This window comes from Notolabrus celidotus, chromosome 1 (assembly GCF_009762535.1).
Source record: "Notolabrus celidotus isolate fNotCel1 chromosome 1, fNotCel1.pri, whole genome shotgun sequence".
Classification (NCBI taxonomy): domain Eukaryota; kingdom Metazoa; phylum Chordata; class Actinopteri; order Labriformes; family Labridae; genus Notolabrus; species Notolabrus celidotus.
The window spans coordinates 36,391,426-36,412,644 of NC_048272.1; the positions used below are offsets into that span (position 1 = coordinate 36,391,426).

General features: G+C 39.7%; 1 long non-coding RNA gene across 1 annotated transcript; it reads right to left on the reverse strand.

The window, feature by feature from the left end:
- Window positions 1-2,069: 2,069 nt before the first annotated feature.
- Window positions 2,070-11,039, reverse strand: LOC117816078. The gene is made up of 3 exons (XR_004631893.1): window positions 10,719-11,039; window positions 2,538-2,587; window positions 2,070-2,166 (listed from the first exon to the last, which is right to left on the reverse strand). It is a non-coding gene; the product is annotated as an uncharacterized LOC117816078 (long non-coding RNA).
- Window positions 11,040-21,219: the final 10,180 nt, after the last annotated feature.

Genomic DNA, 21,219 nt, shown 5'->3' on the forward strand with positions numbered 1-21,219 from the left:
CAGACTGAGTCCTGTCTGTAAGATGGGACTGGATCTTATCCTGTCTTGATATTGGGTCTTTGTTAATAATAGAACATAGAGTACGGTCTAGAACTGCTCTGTTTGGAAAAAGTCTGAGGATAATGTTTGTTGTGATTTGGTGCTGTATAAATAAAGATTGATTGATTTAAATTATTTTCTGTGCACACTTTTCTTTTTGTGATTCCTGGTTTAATAAAAAGTTCCGTGCATTAATTTAATTTTCCTCCCTGCAACATTTAACAATTCAGACTGAGTCCATGTCAGTTTAAAGAGACATGTTAAATTAAAAAAGGTGGCACTACAGACAGAGCTTCTCCACCTTAATGACAAACACTGCATGCTCTATACGTACCTCTCTGTTAAAGCACTGCTCAGGTGTGCCAGAATAAAAAGGCTTTACTAAAGTAGCAGCTACAGGGAAGGTTGCTGCAGCTTGAACATGACTGAGCGTGATCAGTCGTCTGTAAAACAAGGCTGCCGTCTTAAATTATAAACATGAACCATGGCAGGGAACTTACCGATACCTCAGAAGGCATTAAGAGTGCCGACCCAGACCATTAAGAATCCCTACTGGATTTTGGATGAGTAGTAAATCAGAAGTTGCAGCTGTGATAGATCGAATGCGGCTCTTCTCCCTCCCCCACAGTCACCTCCAGCTGAGCTTCTTTCTCTCTACAGTCTCGCAGCTCACCCCCGCTCTGCCTGGCACACCTGGCTGTCTCCCATTCAAAAACTGGATTTGATAAACCACCTCTTTCCTCTCCTCCTTATCCCACAGAGTCTGCATTATACCTGAGCCCAAATCCCCTCAGCTCCTGCACCTGCTGATCTACATCCATCTGCTGACCGGGACTCTCTGCCTCTGTTGTATCAGGGTCTGAGTCTCAGTGCAGGATTTTTGGGTAGTGCAGATTGAATATTAATTTTCTTAAATGAAACGTGATTGAAGAAGACTCTGCTGCATGTGCTCATTGAGTTTCACAAAGCTGTGTTCAGGAGCTGGAGAGGCTGCAACAGAAGGAGTCTGAAGAAACAGATCACTCTCCCCGCCCCGTTATCTGATACTTTTATTTATCAATTTGGGTTCATATGCAACGAACATGATACTGCAGGTATTAACTGTCCACTTTTGCTGTTGTCCACTCAAATTAATACTGAACACTGTGGGAACACAGGCCTTTATTCCTTTTAGGGATGTAAACAATGAATCTAGTATTGCTTAATTGATTGTTAAAAACTTACTCGAAACACGCATTTTTGTTTTCAATTTTCTGTCACGTGGAACAAACAAGATGTGGTCTCATATTTCGTTCAGCTATCAGGGAGGTGTTTTAAGTTTAAAGCATGTTTCGTAGTGAATCAGCTGTTAAAGGTGTTGCACACAGCGGAGACGCTCAGCTGGCAGCTGCGGCTGTGCGTCAGGTCTCCACAAACGCTTTTTAAAGAAGAGTAATACGGAACTGCGGCCTACAACGACACGGACACGAAGGTTGACAATTTTAAACAGAACATTTCCCACCTTTAAATACAAAGCCAACAGACTGGTGGGAATTGCTAGTGCACTATGTTTGCAGACCAGACTAAATTGGAATATTAATCCAATATATATTCTTTTATTTGTATTTATATCTTATTTTATTCCTTCTTTCTATTAACAGTTGGACTTTTTCATACTGTGTATAAGAGCATCTAAAAATATAATTTAGGGGAAAACCAACGCATTTGGCATTGTTTTTTTGACATAAGAAAACTCAATGTTTTTTATGATTAATCGATAATTAATTGTTAACATTTCCAAAAATCGATCACGGAAAATACTTAAAATTGACATCCCTAATTCCATTAAAATCTCACATGCACACGCAAAGTAGTCTGCTTTATTCAGTGTTTCCTAACCCCTCTGCTCCTCTGCACGTCAATACTTCTTCTTTTCTTATATTTGAGTTACAAATGTCGATGTCTCATAGATCCTCGGGGAGAAACTCTTCATCACCCAATTTATTAAGAAGGTCAAAGCACCAAACTAGCTATAAGATGCACACTGAAGAGCTCACCTGTCATCCTGTGAGTTCTTTGAGCGCTTGTGCTTGGGCTCACGAGGGGCTGGGCGCACCTTCTTCGGCTTACTGTCACCGTACTCCTCATCTGCAGGGAAAGGACCAAATGATAGTGTTTGACTCATGTCTATTCACATAGAAGAAAACTGTCTCATCAGCTGCAAACACAGAGTATTAGTTTTTTTATTCTATATAAAGGTCTCTTGGTGTTTCTTTATCTGCGTCTCAGAGCTGATATCTAGAGGTCCTCTGTGCACCGCAGAGAGCTGAGTGTGCATTGTGGTTTTCTTTATAAGACCACAAGTTTCAATGTATTATTGTCAGTTTAATCTTCAGGTACTAGTGTAAAAACTATCTGTGTGTTCTTTCTCAAAGTACAGACATATCATATAAAGTAGTAATTGTACACCAATCGCCCCTCTAACTACCGAACACTGAGACACCTCTCCAACCTCTTACCTGCATCGTCTGACTCGTTGAATTGTGAGTAGTTCACCACCTTCCTGTTCCTGTGAACAGACAACACAGTGCATCAGATTACAGTTACACACAACACTTTACTGCATCTGCATCCTTTTAGAAAACTCAATCATGTTAGAAGATGAAGGATGAGAACAACGCGTCTCTGTATTAATTCACAAACAAGCAACAGGTCAGCTGTGTCTGAATTATGTCTGGACTTTTATTTGGTTTGCCGCAGGCCGCCTCCAGTTGGGGGGGCACTGAACTAGACACTGGTCATCCTTCTACAGTTTCCAGGGCTAATTTGGCAAAGTGAATGAGGAACGCTTCAGGTGACAGCAGCCAACCAGAGTTCAGGTGACACACGCCTCTTGGAGCTGTTATAGTGCAGGTTAAAAAACACTGAGAATCCTCCTTCATCTCACCCTGGAGAAAAGTCGTTCGCAGGAGGCACCGTTATTTAACCTATCTGATCAAAACACTTTAAAGAAAAATGTCAAATTGAATAAATACATTGCAGATAATCCAGAAACAGAACTATTTTATTGTTAAATGAAGATGAATGCTCATTTTAAGGGGCGTCGTTGTCCTAGCAGCCTTAACGCATTAACCATGTGCAGAGGCTATAGTCTTCGTAGCAGCTGTCTCAGGTTTGACTCCTGACCTCCACCATTTGCTGCATGTCTTCCCCCGCTCTTTATGCCCCACATGTCCTGTGTCTGTCCAGCTGTCCTATAAAAAGGCAAAAATATTAAAAAATGTTCCTTTTAAAAAGAAAATGCTAATTTCAAATGTGATGCCAGTAACATGCTTCTTAAAAGTTGTGTCACCTCTTCCTTTAACAATGAACGTTTGGGATCCAATGAGACCAGTTTGTTTGAAGAGTGAATTTCCCCTCCTCACTAGTAAAAAGGATTTTGTTTTTAAAGGGTGGTGAGTCAGGACAGGCCAGTTTAGCAGCTTGACTCTACTACTTCAGAGCCACGCTGTTGTAAACCAGACTGAACGTGGTTTGGCATTGTCTTGATAAAAAAAAGTAAGGTCTTCCCTGAAAAGGCATAGTCTGAATTAGGGATGTAAACAATGAATCTAGTATTGCTTAATTGATTGTTAAGAAATTACTCGAAACACACATTTTTGTTTTCAATTTTCTGTCGCGTGGAACAAACATCATGTGGTCTCATATTTCGTTCAGCTATCAGGGAGGTGTTTTAAGTTTAAAGCATGTTTCGAAGTGAGTCAGCTGTTACAGGTGTTGGGTACAGAGGAGACGCTCAGCTTGTGGCTGCGGCTGTGCGTCAGGTCTCCAAGAATGCTTTTTAAAGAAGAGTAATATGGAACTACGGCCTACAACGACACGGACACGAAGGTTCACAACTTTAACCAGGACATTTCCCCACCGTACAAAGAAAACAGGCTGGTGGGAATTGCTAGTACGCTATGTTTGCAGACCATAAAAGTCAGAGCTGTCTGAGCTTTTCTGCAGCTGGACTGATTATGACCCGGTTGCGCTCCCGGCTGACACCTGACCGAATACACGTGTTTATTTTTCTCAATAAGAATGAGACAGGCAGAAAACTGGACACTGAGTCTGAAGTTAGTTTTTCTGTTAGTAGTCTGAGCCTTCACTTTACAATACTATGTCCCCGGAGAATATTTTCATGAGCCTGATCGTTGATAATCAGTGTTAAACATGTTGTTCGTATTCAACACCGTCAGTTATATGCATTTTGTTGCTGTGGAAAATATAATTTAGGAGAAAACCGTATTTGGTCGTATTTGGAATTGTTTTTTACTGAAGAATAACAATGATTTTTTTAATGGATTAATGGATAATTGATCATTAACATTTCCAAAAATCGATCACGGAAAATACTGAAAATTGACATCCCTAGTCTGGTAAGAAGCAGGTGTGGCTCCAAAACCTGAATATAAATGATGCCGTTCCAGATGTTAGCAATAACAGAGCGACACATTGCTTTTAAACACGTGTCGTTATATGAAGTCCCTTTACTGTGGAAGAGACAGTGACTAATACTGATGACCGTTTTAATGATGTTTTGAGGATCAATATTCAATCAAACAGGACTCTAGACCTCTGCATGGAGCTCTATGTGAGGGCAACTTTTTAAGAGCGTTATGATCACTTAGTAGTGTTCAATTAGCACCATAATAATTCTCCCTGACTTTTAATGTACATCATCCCTTCCTTAACCTCTGCTTCCAACAAAGAACTGAAGATGTGTGTGATTTTATTTCATGAATGGAGATGTGCGGCTGGATTACTTTGGTAATCAAGGCCCTTCTTCCAGCTTCTGTTCATATCTGTATGTTTTGAAAGACTTCTTTTTATGGATTGTTGTGTTAAAGCTGGGGTTGGTAATCAGATTTAGATACACTTTTTGTTATACTGGTTAAAATGATCTTTATGTCCTGATGGCAATCAATACATAATGTGTTCTTAAAAAAGAGCGAAGAAAAGCTGCTATCTACAGCCTGAGTAAACCTGGAAAACACCAACCAATCACTGTTTTTTGGGTGCCAAAATTTTAAACCGTTCAAATCCCGTCCTGCCCGCCTCCTGCACGTACATTTCCTCGGCATGTACTCCTCGTCCCCGTCTCCTGCCTCTGCTTCCCATGACTCTATTTACTGCCCCTCTAGCTTGACCTCGGGCCTGTCCCCTCTGACCCGATGAGGTGCTTTGCTCAGGACTGTAGTCCGGATCAGAGTCTAAAAAGCTCTCACCACGGGGGCTCTGACAAGCAGAAGAATGAATGACATTTAGTAAGTCCTACAGAGAATGTATATGTGCTGTAGCGTCTGTCCGTCCGGACACTGCAGGGATGACGAGCCGATTGGTGAACACGTTGAGTTTTACTAACCGGTCACTGTCGGCCGTGATCACGCCAACCAACAAAGCAACAATCAATGTTTGAATGAATGAAGAACTTCTCTTGTCTCTCCTCTCTCCCGCTCACACACTCTACACCTCAGTCTCCTGATACCTTCACTGACTGTCAACACTGTAGGAATTAAGAACATCTACACTGAACACGTTTAACAAACAGTAGAGCTGTTACAGTATTATATGTGTTCGAACTTTTTTTAAGCGGAGCTTATTACAAAGGCTTCACAGGCTCTGGCTGCACAATGGCTGCGCCCAGGAGAGGGATTTTTTGGCTTCAGAACTGTACAGTGGGAAGAGTCGGAGCAACGCTGTCCATTTTTATTTACAGTCTATGATCGGCACACACTGTACAGGGGTGGATTTTTTTTCAAACGCAACGGTTCCGAAGATATTAAACTTATGATTTTTGCCCAAATAAGGACATGGCTTGGGGGGAACATATAGCTGTTGGTTAGGAGAATCAAACCCCGCCTCTTTATGTCACACTTTGACTGGTTGAGTTCCGCATTACCAATATGGCTGCCCCCGCCGATTGTCTTCAAAACAGCATTCAGGAACAGATGGCTGACGTAACTGATACTACGTCCATTATTTATACAGTCTATGGTCACGTCCCATACCATAGAGGAACATTGCACGTGCATATTGAGCTTCTTCTTGAGCCAGCAGAAAGTGTAAACTGTGTCATTTAAATGGTGTACAGAGAGGCAAATTAAAAAAGATTGAATGTAGTTTATTTCTTTGCCCGTGCGCCGCAGTTTATCGATGAAATAAAGCTATCTTACCTTTTAAACACGCAATTACACCTAACAGTACCAAGGAGACAAAACCCAGCTGTTAGCCCACCATGATAGTGAATGTGCAGTATATTTATTTGGCCATTTTTGGTTAGTAACATGAAAATTTTGGTGATAAAATTTAGATTGGGACCATGAGATATATCATTTTTGCCATATTGCCCACCCCTAGAAACCATTCCAGGATTATTCTAAGACCCCCCTGTGCTAAAACACGCATAGGTAACTGTGCTTTCGCATTGCTTGGCGTAGCTTTGGTGTTGCAACGGGCTTCCAAGCCTAAACCAGCTGCTACATCATGACTCACTGCTCTCAAGTGTCCAAAGGAATTTTAAACGTTACCCACTAGGGCTGAGCGACATATCGTTTGTTCATGGCCCAACCATCACATGATTTAAAACACTTGACGACGTCACCAGTTTCTGGTTTTCCACGATTAACCTACAATAAACATCTGATATCACTTCAATGCTGCCCCTCACTTGAAGACACAGAGACCACTGTGCATGTAGAGTCTGTGTCACATGACTGTAAAAACTAAACATTCATCTGACGCTGCATCACAGACCCGCTCAATAAAGCGGGACAGATTTGAGTCCAGTGCATGCATGCTGGTCTTTGTGCTGGTTAAAGTTGTGGGCACACATACGGAGAGCTAACGGGACCACAGTGTATATCTGTATTCTAATTTTAATTTAGTTATTCATAAGTAAACAAACGCACAGCGACTATCAGATAGAATTTCCTTTATTTTTCCACATTGCAGCTAGTTGGGTTTTCCACCCAATTTGGTGCAGCCCTATTAGTCAGTGATGACTAACTTAAAGACTGGAATACACTGAGGCTCCACACCATCAGCATTTCAAACTACTCTGCCAACGCAATGGCTAATAAAGATTGAAACACACTTAAAGAAGCTATTTTATGTAAGAAATCCCTGTTTTTAGACTCTATATTGTGCATGATACAGCTCATTTTAGAAAAGCATTATTGTCTTTTACCTACATGAGCACACTCTTTTCAAGTCTTTAACTAGCAAAAGATAGCAAGGTAGTTTAATCCACAAAGTTCTAACATTATAACGCTGTGCTGGCTCTGAAACCCTCTCTGGAGGACTTGTCCTGCACTGTAACAGAGCAGCTTTTTTTAAAGGTTGGCTTAGTCACTTTTAAAGCTCCTGTGGAAAACTCTCAGTTTGTGTTGATATTGGCGCCCCCTGTGGCCTAAGCAGTGCATTATATCCCTTTGCAAATGTATTACTGTGCATGTGTAAGTCAGGTTTTCTAATTACAAATTTCATCCTACTTTATTTTAACGCTGCGCATCACTCACTGTAAAACTATGCTATAGAAAAACGTAGACGTATATGCAGCACGCTGTTTATTTGTGGCAGCAATTAAAATGTGTAGTGTGTAGAATTTAGCTTCATTATGCAGAACGAACTCGGTAGAAGTAGAACATATATTCATAAGTATAAGTTTAAATTAGTGCACACTCACCTGAATATAAAATTGGGTTTGTATCAGTTAACTTAGAATGAGCCTTTTAGATCTACATAAGAGTGGATCCCCCTCCAAGGAGGGCGCCATCTTGCATCGCCATGTTTCTACAGTAGCACAGAACAGGCTAACTAGCAACATACCCATTTTCGTATTTAGTGTTTGGCCAAGCGAAATGCACCGGTTGGAAGATGATGAAGAATAAGAGGAAGAAGAGATTGGTTGTTTCAAAATAATTAGTTTTTGATGTAAAAACTTGACAGAGAGAGATCATATGTATTGTGCATCACAGGAGCTTCTTGTCCCTTTATTTGATAGGACAGCTGAAGAGAGATAGGACGTGGGGAGTAGAGTGTGGGGGAAGACATGCATGAAATGGTCGACCGACCGGGAATCGAACCGGCGACCCCTGCGACGACGACTGTAGCCTCTGTAAGTGGGGCGATAGACAGCTAGGCCACCAGTACCCCAATACTCCCATTTCTACACGCTGTACCTTTAAAGACATTTAAAATAGTTGTGGATGAATAATCATCTTCCTGATGTTCAGCTTCGCTTTAGTATCTCATAAAGAGAAAAACTTAATTTAAGTGTGTTTTATATCTGAATAAAAAAATCTCCACAGAAGCTTTCAAATATGTGGCGTCAGTGAAAATCCTCAAAAGTATCAACATATCAATACTTATCATGTTTCTTTGAGAACTTTATCACTTCAATCCACCCTCCAGAATATCCGTGCAGTCCCTAAAGACTTTAAAAATATCCCAATCAAATTAAATTAATTATCTCTCTCTTCTTTTTTTAAAGTTATATTTTGGGGCTTGTGCACCTTGATTGGAGAGGGGAGGAGAGTGGATAGAGATGGAAACTGGGGGAATGACGTGGGAAGGGGGTCCCAGGAGGGAATCCTAGCCAGACCAACTGTTTCATGGGCCTGCAATTTAGCCACTAGGCCATATCTGCGCCCAATTAATTCAATTTTTTATAAATAAATATAACATCAACAACACTGGTGTATTTTTTATTTATAAAACGATACTGTGGAACTTCCATCTCAAGCCTACTTCTGTGTTGACCCTACGCAGCAGTGGTTAACACGGACTTGAGCTCTACATGCTTCTGGGTTGATGTATCCGATGTGTGCGCAGCAGTATCTTGTCGAAACACCTGAGGGCAGTGTGATCGCTATGATAATCGGGTCGCCTATTTCCGGCCCCGCAATGATCTCTGTTTACTTTTCCACAGCGATTCAGAGCGCGTTATGTTAATCTACAGCTGATACATGTTGCTGTTTATCATACAGACATGATTACATGAAGAATAGAGAGGAGGAGATGAAATACACGGCCAATGTGCGGGGATCTCGGAAGTGCTGTAAATCCAACCAAGCATACCAGTTACAGGGCTTGCGGTCCGCGTGGATTTGACATGTAGCTAAATTTTGAAGGAGGTGCACGTCTGCAGGTAGTGGACGTCATGGCTAGAAGATATTTACATTGGTTGGGCTCTGCCAACAGAATTGATACTAAATTGATTGATTGATTAATAGTTACATTTTGGAGGAGATGCATATCGGCTGCATGTGTAGGCCTCTGTGTAGGTGACAGACCTATGGCGTAGGCTACGCCGTCAATTTGACGAAGAATTATGAACCAGGCTTCACTCTTCACTGTATCCGGGTTTTGACAGATTTAGGAAAAACACTTTGAATATGGAATAATCAAAAAGAGGTAGAAGTAGTCACATTATCATCACTGAGTACATTTTAGATGTGGTAACAGAGGCATTCGGTTGTTTTTCTGTGTATTTAAATATATTTTGTTGTGTTCTGTTAGTGCTGTGCTGTTTTGTAGTTCTTTGTGTGTTTGTAACTCTCTGAGGCTGCTACCTAAGCCAGGTCTCTCTTTACAAGATCTTAATCACAATGGGACTGCCTTTAAATTAAGTTTAAATAATAAAAAATATAACATAGCTTTGAGAGAAGCATTCAATTATAATGGAAAGAAAATGTCACATTTCATTTCCTTTAAAGTTTTATAGAATAATAATGAGTCACTGAAGTCCCATAAATACATATTTGTATCTTTTGTGCGCACAATATAAAAATATTCCTTTTGGGGACTTCAGGGGCTCCGTAGAATAACATGACTTCTAATCAAGTTTAAAGGAGGTTTTAACTCTTATTAAAAAGGCCTGCAGACAGTCCATGCATTCTAATCACACAGAAGATCTTGCATGGAGGGGGGGTGTGGTAACTTTCTGTAGTTCTCCGCCTCCTCTGACATCAGCCAGCAGAGTTAATTTACTGCTGAACATGGAGAGACCCGCGCTGCCTCTCACCCGGAGACCTTTTCATTCACTAACACATGACTGTGTCCTCTCCGAGAAAGACTAAGATATTATAGTTAAATGTGATTTAAACGAGTGCAGCCCGACATGCCTAGTCTGCGCGGTAACAAGATCAAATCCGGAGGCCGACACCACCACCTCCTCCTCCTCCTCCGGGCGTCTCTTTCCTTTTTTCAGGGTTGGTGGGGGGGTTGTATTGGCGTTTCAGAGCCTCCCCTGTTTGAATGGGTAGCCATATTCTCCTTCTCAGCCAGAGAGGGAAAATGTTCTAAGGCCTGGCCTGAGTGAGCCTGAAACATAGCTGCTGAAATCACACCGCCTAATTGTGCGCTCGGCCTCCATGAGAGGACACAATGCTCACCTCGGCTCTGTGGAAAAGCGTGATATAGACACGACCCGAGAGGCAGGACCACACCGCCGGGATCCATGTTAGAAACGAGAGGGTGCACACACACGAGCAGGAGGCACACACGCACTTAAAGGCATTATTTTTTCATGAAATAAACACATCCACAGCTCATAAAAAACAGCATGGTGGAGCCGTGCATGTTATCTGCAATGGCTGCCAGCACGGTGTCGTTATTAACGCAGGGAAAGCACAGGACGGAATTAGCACACCTACCTCACTGGTCTTGACATTTTGCAGGAATACTGTAGAGGTTACGGATGTAAGAAAAAGGGGGGGAGAAGAAAAGCACGGGGAAAAAAAGAAATATAGATTCCCGCTCTGCAAAGGGGGGAGCTCGGCTGACGCACAACTCCACCGTCCGAGCGAGCGCGTAAAAACCAAAGCAGGGCAGCGACCTTTCCTCCTCACGCAAATATTCTTAATTTTTTTTACCTTGAGCTACTCAAAATGGTGAATAAAACAAACTGAAACTGCAGCCTGTGTGCAACCAAACCCCGCGGCCTTGAGGGGTGTTTCCTCCACGACTAGCACCGCCCCCCCGGGGCCCTGAGAGGAGCAGCGCGCCAACCCACTGCTCCCATTGGCTGGTTTGAACAACAGCTCGCTTTCCCATTGGTGGATGGAAACGCTTGTTCAAACACTCTTAGCATACAGGGCTCCGCCTCCCTTAGCATGTTCGGTTGGGTTTGCACTGCTAAGAAAACAAAAAGAGGCCCTCAGGTTTGATGCAAATATGGAATTCAACCTGGGTCCCTAAAGGCAACATTACAATTAAAGGTTACAAAATGCTCAAAGATCATTCATCTTACTTTTATCATTTAATGCATGTTAGTAGTCAGATTGGAAGCTGTAATTCTGCCTACTGGGACCAGCCCTCCTCTGTTTCACCTGGCTCACAGCTGCAGCATGAGATACAAGACACAAGGATTTTATCTTCACAGCTGTAAACACAACGTACCTGATACAGGTTCCTCTCAATGACATATATACTTACTCTTTTTATTTTTTTAGACTGCAACAAAAATAAAAAACCTTTTTTTATCAACCACCAGTTATTTCACAGAATGTATTTGATAAATTGTGCACACACCAAGGCAGGGCAGCTTGTGTTATGTGGTCTGAATGGATCCCCATGTTTTCAGGCGTAGCTTCATGACCCTGCTCCTGACACGGTCCGACACTGCTCCTCTGTGGTATGAAGGTAGGACAGGAGGTATTATAACTACTGGTAAATAATGCATATTTCTTCATATAGCATATTTATTTTTACTGAGAATTTTTAAGCTTAGTTTTTAGGTTTCTATATTTATTGTCCTTACTGTCTTGTTGTCAAGTACCAGTGTTCAATCACCACGTCAAATTCCTTGTGTGTGCAAGCTCACTTGGCAATGAAGATTTCTTGATTCCTGATTCTTGATACTTGATATATACGATGTGCATATAATCTACATTTGCATTTCGATGTATTTTGGATGAATTGAAGGTAACATTGTTAATTGAGTTAAATCCGTAGTGATGTATGTCGATTGCACCACGGCCTCCCTTTCCTCAGTAAGAGCAAAGCTGGAACTTCTTATGTGTCCAACAAGCTCATGGTAGCTTTACCACATGCTAAGTATCATGCTATTTTGCTAAATATTACATGCTTGCAGGACCAGAAGCCTAAGGCAGGTAGAGGTATAAAAGTCAAATGTCTGTTGTCAGGTTTCTAATGACTCAAAAAGAAAATTGTGCTTGCATCAAACAATTTTCACCAACGTATGTCGATATAATGTTGTATGAACCTCTGACTGTTTCTTTCACCTTTTTAATTATTGACTTTCAGAAGTGTAAGTGCATTCTGTGTGCAGGGATGACCCCAGTCAAAAGAAACCATTTGTTTTCTGTCTTTAGGCAACTATAGTGGGTATTTGACTTGGTCAACTTTACAAAACTCATAACTCAAATCAAAAACCAGCCACAAGGCACAGGGAGAGTGGATCTTACACGGTGTCCAAAGATTGCCTATGAACAGCCAAGTATGCAATATTTTGGTGGTTTATTGTACAACTAAAAAAAAGCTTCTCTCAAACAAAAGGGAACATCTTAGTGCCTTGAAATCTCCCAGTAAAACAACATTTACCTTCACCGGTGTCTGCCCATCCTGTCTTACCCGCCCATCTATACACATTTAACCCGCTGTAAAACTATCAACCTGTAAAAATGAGAAACAAAATATATTTATAACGCCTAAGGCATCAAAGTTAATCCTAGAATTACCTTAAAAGAAATAACAATAAATTGATTGATTAAAGTAAAAATAATCAATTATACAAAACAATGTGAATAGCTCCAACATCAACATTTAAAGTCCATGAGTTTTTTTGGAGGAGGGGAGCACAGCAGAAGACGCAGAATTTCACACATTATGTACAAACTGTTGTTTATTGCAGGGGTTCCCGAAGCGGTATGGACCCCCTGAGTGGTTGCAAGACACTAATCAGGGGTCGCGAGATGTCATCCAAAATGTTGTGTTTTTTTTAAGTAATCTAAAATTGCATATACTACTCATTATTGTAAAAATACAGAGGACAATAATAGTTATATTTGAAATAAAACCTTGCAAATAAGAAAAGAATCATTAGTTTTCTGCCTTTCTTTGTTGCCTGATGTCTCCTGAGGTTAGTTATTTAACAAAAAGCATCAGTAGCAGCAGGGTCATTCATAACAGCACAGGAAACACAGCCACATGTGCATGTATGTGGCTAATTTTCTGTAGACCGGCGAAATGAAGTATGAAGCAACATTTAATCACTTGGAGGGACAGTGGGGGTCGCGGGGTTAAAGGTTTGGGAACCCCTGGGTTATTGTATTGAACAGCATGTATAATAAAATGCAACCCTGCCATAATGTTTATTTTTTATCTCATATGACTTTACAAATATTTTGTTGCTTTTAATTTTGATGTAACATAAAGTTGTTGTTGGAGCTGCAACGGTCACAGTCCTTTTTGTTTTACATTTTTTTGTAGGACGGGGTTTTAGTCATGCAGCTTGAAAGTTTTACACAAAGGAAGTCATCAACTTTCAGCATGTCTTGTTTTGGTTTGTAAAAATAAAAGAGCAGTGTACACCAGCTACACTGTATTTCTCAGTAAAGCTGATAAATGGAGAGATCCAGAAGGTAATTGTTAGTTAGAGTTGAATTGTTTGTCTTGTGTAATATTCATAACAAGTCATAATATTTAAAGTTCAATCACAGCTTTCTCAGGGGACCCAGATTTAAAATGTTACAATCATACTGATGGAGCTCTGACAATGTTTGCTTGAATAATCCAGCTGAGCGTTGTGGGCTCAGGATGGAAGTCACCTTTGTGTTTTTGACGTTCATTGAATTTCAGGTCCACCCACTCATGGAGTGGTTGGAGGAGCTTCTGCCAAATTTTAAGCGGTGCTAAGGGCTTGTTTGGAAGGTGAGTATTCCCATCATGCCTTGTGTGTTTGTGAGTAATTGCGTTTGTGTTAACCTGCCAGAGAAGAAGAGAAAAATCATCTTTAGGAAGAAACCGATGAGTCCGGATCAGAAAACAAGGAACTTTAATAATGCATGCTCTCTCTCTCTCTCTCTCTCTCTCTCTCTCTCTCTCTCTCTCTCTCTCTCTCTCTCTCTCTCTCTCTCCCTCTCTCCCTCTCTCTCTCCCTCTCTCTCTCTCTGTCTCTTATCACACAGACTTCTGTCTCTGTGTTCAGGGATGATGCTGTTGTGAGGAGCAGGTACGTTGCCTTGGAAACCAGGAAAGTGACTCTTGCCTCTCTGTTCATGGCTTCACAGTTGCATCTGGATCCTTCCTCAGTCTGAGCTCTGCAGTGTTCAGCCTGCAACAATGGACACCTGAGACTCAGAGACATGTTATTTCACACCTTTTGGGGAGGATGACTAATGCAGACGCTGTGCACCATTGCTGTCTGCTGAGAGGGAGCGGTGTCGCTCCAGAGCTAAAGAAAATACCAACAGTGATGATGCCCAACATCCTCAATTCAAATACATCAATAGTTTTATTAACTCTGCTGCTCATCTCAAATCCCATTTATGAGGTGTGAAGAAACGGGATTTCTGCTTCTGCTAAAATGTTGAGCTGCAGCCAATCATGACAAGTTGGCAGAGCACCACATCTGCTCTTCTGTGTAGCGCTGCCACCTTGTGACTCAAATGTGAAACTGCAATGCAGCAGACACGCCTACAAAGACAACCTCATTTGACCCAGACGCTCAAACACCCAGCAGCAGAGGACTCGACAAGAGGATGCATCTTAAAGAAGAGTCCTACAGTAGTCGTTGTGATGAGAACAGTGCAGAATAACTGTGTGAGTATGTTTATTGAAGAACTGAACCATGTATATTGATTTATATCACGTTTTCACTTCTATACGTTTTACAGAGGAGCTGAAAATGACCGAATTCCCCCTGAGATAATTTAGGTTTTTTTCTGATTCTGATAAAACAATGTATGGCTGAAACAATAACACAACTGCAGAAAGATCATTTTGCAAGTTACACTGACACTGCAAACGAATATACACAAAAATAAATTGAATATATAAAAAAGATAAATGAACATCCTAACAAGCAAACAGACTGAAACAACAACAAAAAAATGTTTTCAAATACTGAAAAAAATTAATCTACACGCACAAAGGAGAGGGAAGAAATAATATGTATTTAATCCAACGCCTTCTCTATCATTAATCAATTATCAAGTCAGTTTCCCAGTTTATATACCAATCATCAATCTATTTACAAATATATATTTTAAAATTATTTTGATTTTTAATACATAAATGAATATATATATATACTACCAGTCAAAAGTTTGGACACACCTTCTCATTCAATGGTTTTTATTTATTCTTATTATTTTCAACATTGTAGATTAATACTGAAGACATCAAAACTAGGAAATAATCTGGTTTTGCCATAATCTGGATACAACAGTTGTCAACTAAGGCTATCCATTGTGTACTAACCCTACCTCTGAACAACACAACTGATGGTCTCAAACACATTAAGAAGGCAAGTCATTCTACAAATGAACTCTTGACAAGGCTCATGTTCATTAGAAACCATTCCAGGAGACCACTCCATGAAGCAGACTGAGAGAACACCAAGAGTGTGCAAAGCTGTCATGAAGGAAAAAGGGGGATACTTTACAGAATCTAAAATATAAAACATATTCTGCTTTGAGGGAGAGAGATATGAAAAAGTAATTTTGAAATTGTTTATATATATATATATTACATTATATGAATATATATAAATACAACAATTTTGAATTACTTTGATGTAAATACATATGTATAAATGAATTTATATTCATACAAATTTATATATATGTTTGTGTGTGTGTAAATAGCAACATGTATTAATATATATGTGTGTGTGCGTGTGTTTGTGTGCGTGTGTGTGTGTGTGTTATCACAGTAAAAGTGTGGTTCTGCAGAAACAGGCCTATTACCCTGACTAAAAAAAAATCCAGTATTACATTATATGATTGTTTATTGATGCATTGCAAATTTAGGATTCACTTATTGTTAAAGCCTGACAGAGTCAACCTGACTTTTTGATACAAAGAAGTCAGGTAAAGAAGAAGAGAGTTCATGTATTTTTGTTCTCGCAATCCTTTACTTTTTTTGGGAGGTATTTTAGGATATCTGTCCATCCTGAAAGAAGAACAATCAGTATTAAGGAACACTGATTACAAAGGGGTTGAATCTGTTTGCTTTGTATAAAAAACTTCATTATACAACAGTAAAGATTAGTTTTTATAAACTCCTTGTTTTATACTAAATACTCACTGTGTGAAAAAACAACAACAACAACAGAATACACACTCAAACTCAAACACTTATAAAGATACACAAAGGGATGACAATAACTAAAACAACAAACACACAAAGAAACACACACTAACACTCGTGGCAAAAATTACAAAATATATAGTAAATACACACACACACACACACACACACACACACACACACACACAAGCATACGTGTTCTCACTCCAATAATTTCTGGATTTTATGAATCATATCTTTCCCTCTTATTTTCTTCATGTTCTCTCAGATCTCATTCTCACGTTGTGTTTTGGCAATATAGTCTCTATTGCATTCATGCCAAGAAGGCACAGCCATTACATTTCAGCTGACTGCACACAAACCACAGACACCGAGACGTGACAAAGGTGATTTAAAGACACCACTCATCCAGTCTGTGGCAAAGCTATTTCATTCATTACCTGATCACACTGCATGTTTCTGATTTAAAATGTTGAAAATGTCAACACAAGAGAAGAGAAAGTACGCCCTTTAATTACACGCATGAATACAAGTCTGCAAACTGTGGTAGGGTGTGCAAAATAAGCTTGATCTAAGTTTAAAGCTGTTTTCTGTGCCAAAAGTACCAAGGTGGCATTTCAGGTGAGACCTCTGCATCCTCTGAGTCCACTCATCCCTCTCTGATAGCAGGTGAAGTAAAGCAAAGTGAGTTGTTGTACTTTGTGGGGTGAACTGGTTCTGAGGGCCCACTTTAGTGCTGGAAGGTTCATCCCACCCTGGCTTGTTTGAAAAAGATGTAATGCCTCATTTATGGATTTAATGTGAAAATCCACGTCTTACATGATTATTCCTGATCAGGTTTATGACTGTGAACATGCACAGCCCCACACCTGGCAGTCACGTCCTCTTATGTGGGTATGAGCAGGTGATTCTGGTGAGATTAAGACAACATGTCGGCTGTTTCTGTGAACCTGTTCCCTCCTCATTTCCTCCTAAAGAGGGCATTGCAGGACTGCTTTTGGCTGGCTGTGGATCTGGATTCCTGCTCACTAGCGTGGAGCACATTACTTATTCTACTCAGGCACTACGGGTGGCTGCCTGCTGGCCAAATGCTTGACTCACTACCTCTGTCTGTGCGTGTGTGAGCGTTTGATTAAAATGTCTCTTGACCTCTCTGTGACCCCCTCGGTTGGTGAACTCATTGTTTGACGGTGTGCAAACAACCCGCTGAAGCTCAGAGAGAGAAGCAGAAAAAGCAACAGGGTTAAGAAGTTCCATAAATGAAGCTCCTATTTAAAGGCTTATCGTGCCTCCTGGCACACTGATTGTTCTTACACATCATCCTCCTCCTCTTTGGAGTTGATTCCCTCATTTTCTCCGCTCTGTTCTCAGATGAGTAGCTGCAGGCGACGCAGCGGATAAGTGGAGCAAGAAATACCGAGTGTGTGAGAGAGAGATGGATGGAGGGGAGGAAGCACTGCTTAACTCAATTCTTAACTCTGTGGTTTATTCAAAACACGTGCATGTGGAGATATGTGCTGCACACACTCATAAACACAAACAAACAAACCTGGAGCCTGCCATGGTCTGCCAACAAAACATGAGTTTGCTCCTGTCAGATGAACTCTAAACCATCAGCTCACCAAAATCACACGAATAAACCCTGAAACATCTTCTCTGGATAATCCTCAGGCACGCCGGCTCTGTTTGCTTGATGTTCCTCTCCTCCTTTTATTTTCCTGCTTGTCAAAAGTTTGTCCGTGCTGTACTTTGAATGACTTTTTGAGTTCTTAATCAAGCCTGCTCTCCTGAATCTTAATCGCCCTTCCAGCATCAGAACACTTTGTTTCCTTATCGTTCCCACATGAAATCCTCTCTGCAGATATTTGGGCTCGTCACAGCAGCACGAGTGCAGGTGGAAGGGAAAACGCTAATGATGACATCGCTCCAGCAATCCCTGCAATCCCATGCAAAACTTCACATTTTATTTTACAACCGAGATGATTTTTAAACTGATCACATTTGACTAAAGTTGGATTAATGTGTAATAAATTAATCATTAGTATTTCAAGCAGACAACAGCAACTTTAAAGAGGTTCAGCTTCTCAGGCGTGAGTTGGGTGGGTCTCTTTTAAGGCAGTGGATTTAATCTCTGAGCTCTGGGTCGCTGGTTTCACAGTTCAGTATTCTAAACTATCATTGCGATGTAGTCTTCCTTTAAACATTTCTAAGATTGAACGACTGATCAGTGGATATAAAATAAATTGTCAATAATAAAAAAAAATCGAAGTTATTAGTTGCAGCTTCAGACTGGAGTTAATAAGTACGCCAGCACTGTGACAAAAATCCACATGTAATCTTTCAAATGTGGAATTAAAAAAAAAAAAAAAAAAAGCTCAATATCGTGAAGAAATGTTTCTGATTTGAATATTTCATATAATTTTTTCACATTTAACTTGCTGCTTAAAAGAACATTTTCACTAGTTTTTATGTAAACTTATCATATGAAAGTTTCCATATGTTCAAACACATAAAGTGAAGTTTGTTTCTCTCGTGATGAATTCTTTCTAAAAGAGAACCAGGTTGAGGTGGAGAAGCATGTTTTTATTTTTCTTCTGGAAAAACATCATCTTTTACTTTCTTTTAAAACCTCAGTTCTGTCAAAGGCAAACTTTTATTGGCTTTGACAGAGAAGTAATGTAAAATAAAAGACCAGTTAAATATGAATCTATTCATGATAGTTATAATAAACTGACCTAAACGACTGAAATGTGATTTCATATTCATAAAAACTAGAAGGATGAATGAATATCAAGGAACAAATACAAACACTTTTTTTTTTCAATATTATTTTTATATTTCTGAGTGCAAAACACTCACAAAAAACTTGAAACTTGCCTTTAACCCCCCACCCCCTACATCTCTTCGGACATCTCAAATTCCATATCTTTTAGAAATAACACTTTTCCACTTATTGAACACTGTCTGTGTTTTCTGGCTGCCTCTTAATTTTGGATGAACGACTCTTCCAGAGAACAGTGAGCAGTTTTTCTCTCTATGAGATGAAAACTCTTAATTTTATCAGGACTCATTCAGCAAGGGGTCATCGGTTACATATCATCAGATGTGGGCTTAATTTAGGGATCTGGAGACATTTTATATTTGCAAAAACAAATAAGCAACAAAACATTCTTTCATATATTTAGAGCCTCATGGACGGGGAACTGCTTTTATCTTAAAGTGATCAAAAGAGCAAAAAACAAGAGACCTAATTCAACTTATTTAATATGTAAAAATTAAATGTTGCTAAAAGTTAAATGTTATTTTTCTCCTCTGCCTCCTCCACGTGAAATTTCTTACAGTGATATTATCTTTAGTTGCTGCTTTCTGTTGCTGCCCGGACACATTTCCAGATTTAATTCAGATTGATTAAGAAATAAATAAAGGGATAAAATGTGAATATAGTAATCATTAAAATACTTACAATGAAAAAGAAAGCTAACATTGTAATACAAAGATTAATAAACAAACTGCTTAAAATGTGAATGAACATGAATAAGACAGAAAAAGTTAAAACGATGTTGTAAAATATAAATTGTAGGGCTGTTTTTTTTTTGCTGCTTGAAGGATCTGAATAATTTTGCGGCGTTCTATCCGCATCTTGCTTCATATTCTCTCCCCAGATTGTCCACTTTTTTTTTTCTCCGTCTCTCCCACCTTTATAAAACCAATACATGGTCATATACTGCTTTGCTGTCTCCAGTCAGGTCATGAAGGTCCCACATTTTAAATCCAAACTCAAAACTCATCTGTTTAGACTGGCTTACTCCATCTGACTACAACTCCATTGTCCATTCTTTTAAAACTTTTAAAATTATATTTTGTTATTGTTTAGGTTTGGTTTAATGATGTAAGGTGACCTTGAGTGTCAAGAAAGGCGCCTACAAATAAAATGCATTATTATTATTATTATTATTATTATTATTATTATTATTATTATTATTATTATTATTATTATTATTATTATTATTATTATGATGATGAAGAAGAAGACAGGCTTTGTTTTTTTTTTGTTTTTTTTAAGAAACATCTCTCCCTTGACTTGGTGTCAGACTTTGGATTGATTTAAGGTTGTTTCTGATCACTTTTAAAGACCGTCTGGGTCTGGCCCTGAGCCACATTCAGAGCTGTATGAGCAGCTGTTGGCAGCCTTAGATCCTCAGGTGGAGCCCCTCTGGCTGGTTCACACTTGAAGCTTTAACATGAAGGTGGCAGTGCTTTAAAAATCAAGGCATCTCAGTGTTGGATCAACCTCTGAGAGGAGACTAAGAAACTTCTTGCAAATCAAACCTTTTCATAGACACGTTTCACTGTTTTCTTTTCTTTGAGCTGCTTTTTCTTCAATCAAATAAATCCTTTTTGTTTTGCTTATTTTTCATCACCATCTTTTGTTATCAGTTTGTCCTTTCTCTTCTCTGTTAGTACTCCTTTGTTTGAATGTTTTTTGGTATTTGTGTTGTATTTGAAAGTAAAGCTAAAGAAGAACAAGTGATGCTGAGAAAAGAGACAGGAACGAGGAAGCAAAGGGGATGAAGCCAAACCCCGGGCACTGCTATAAGGTGCACACTCCACATGATGAGCTCCTAATTTCTACACATTGAGACACTTTGCTTTACATTTGATTTAATCAAATTGCAATTGAAGTGTACTTTGTTGTTTTTCTGGCTTACGTTTTGTTTTTTTGTTTTCTTTTCTCAATGTCCTGCATTTTGCGTTCTCTGTAAAGGACTCTATGAACTCTATTAAATCTGTAAAACCTGTGATTGGTTGCCCTCTCAGTCAGCCTGTCAAATCCTCACCGGAGAAATGTGAACAATTTCTAAACCATTGGCTGAGCCTTTG